Here is a 1,904-nt window from a genome sequence, read left to right as displayed (position 1 = left end):
AGCATCTGTAGGTCCCTGGAAGGTCAGACCTCTTGGGACTGATGGAATAGTTGGCCTGGGAACCCCACCATGGAGCTCTCCAAAAGGTGCAAGGGCTCCTCAAAGGTCACCTCACTGTGCAGAAAGAAGTGCCCAAACACGGTATCTGACGAACATTGTAGGATGACCGTCTCCCCCGATTTCACCAGGGGACCTGGGAGGGCCCGGAGGGAAGGTTTTTTGTGGACTCCTAAAAAGAGAGGTTGTGAGTTTAGGCGTCTCCCTTTGTCATCATATCCATGGCACCTGGAATGAGTGAGGGTTCCCCTCCCGACTGTCTGTCCCTCTCCTCCCTCTCTATGTCTCCCTGTCTTTTATCCCCTGGTGCAGGTCCCTCCAACTCTCTCCTTCCCTCTTCTGTGTCCGTCTGTGTCTAGTAGCCTCGGACTCCCTTCCCACTGGGCTCAGCCTCATCTCTTAGTCTGTTGTATCTGTTTCCAACTCATCTCTTTCCTCCTGTCTATGTGGGGGTGGAAGAGGAACCACGGCAGGCTGCATGTCCAGGCTCTTAGCTGCCTAGTTCAGTCTCTTTCGGACAAATTGGAATCCCTGGCAGGAGGTATGAACTGATCAGTAAGGCAGGCACCAGTGTCCACACCGCCTGTTCCTAGTGGGGATTGGGAGCCTCTCCTGCCATGCCTGTGCCTTCTCCATGGCCTCAGCTTCCACAAGGTGGCTCTTGGTGCTGGTTCCAGGAGCATCGACCTCTCCCTGTGTGGAGGGAGCCTGGTGGTGGCATCAGCATCCCGCCCTTGCTGATCTCGAGGTTGTCAACCTTCTCCTTATTTGGTTTCTTTAATTAATTGATTAATTAATTGATTTTTGAGACAGAGTGTCACTTTTTCACCCAGGCTGGAGTGTAGTGGTGTGGTCTTGGCTCACTGCAACTTCTGCCTCCCGGATTCAAGCGATTGAATCCAGTCATTGGTTTACTCGTGCCCACCACCATACCCGGCTATTGTTGTTTGGTTTCTTAACTTGTCCTTGACCTGGTTCCTGTGTTGGTTTCCTGTTGCTGTGGCTGAAAATTATCACAAACATGGCAGCAGGAGAGAACACACTGACCCCTTCCACTTCTGGAGACAGAAATTGGATCCAGTTCTTCCTGGGCTAAAATCAAGGCGTCTACAGGGCAGCGTTCCCTCTGGAGACTCAGCAGAGCGGTTCTCTTGACTTCTCCAGCCCGTAGAGGCCACCTGCCATTGTGGCTCGTGGCCTTCCTCCACCTTCAAAGCCCACAGTGGCTGATGGAGTCTCCCACGACGCTGCTCTAATCCCCACTCTCCTTCTTCTCCTCCTCTTGTTTGGTGCTTTGTGATTACACTGAGCCCAGTGGGACAGTCCAGGCTGTTTCCCCATCTGAAGGTCAACTCATCAACAACCTGAGCTCCGTCTTCCCCTTCAGTCCCCTGCCCTATAGCATGAAGAGTCACAGGCTCCAGGGATTAGAATGTAACCATATTGTGGACAGTTATTCTTCCCATCACAGCACCCATTTCCCTGTATTCAATCCCCTTTACCCCAAAGACATCAGGTACTGGGTGATGGGACCCTGGTGGACACCCCAGCAGAAGCTCTGGGATTCAGGAGGTGGGACAAGGAGAAGCCCAGACAGGAGCCCTCTGACCTGTGACCCTGATCGCCAGGGGTTCACTGAGTGCCGACCACTCAGTGGGGAGTGCGGGTATGAACCCCGACATCTGTAGGTCCCTGCGTGTGCCTGGGTCACAGGGCCCATGAGGAAGCTCTCCTGGAATATTCTGCCGTGAAAGGTGGGAACGTGACTTCTGTCGTCTTTGCACAGAGTGAAGTTGGTAAAGTTGTTAAACCCACGACGATAGTGACACCAAAGAGTCACGTGTCCT

General features: G+C 53.2%; 1 pseudogene; it reads right to left on the bottom strand.

Moving 5' to 3' along the window:
• Positions 1–3: 3 nt before the first annotated feature.
• Positions 4–1,900, bottom strand: LOC108525369 (killer cell immunoglobulin-like receptor 3DL2; annotated as a pseudogene).
• Between the last annotated feature and the right edge of the window lie 4 nt (positions 1,901–1,904).

Source organism: Rhinopithecus bieti, unplaced genomic scaffold (assembly GCF_001698545.2).
Source record: "Rhinopithecus bieti isolate Rb0 unplaced genomic scaffold, ASM169854v2 scaffold_43429, whole genome shotgun sequence".
Classification (NCBI taxonomy): Eukaryota; Metazoa; Chordata; class Mammalia; order Primates; family Cercopithecidae; genus Rhinopithecus; species Rhinopithecus bieti.
Note: the sequence above shows the minus strand (reverse complement) of the source record. Positions and strands in the feature narration are given on the sequence as shown.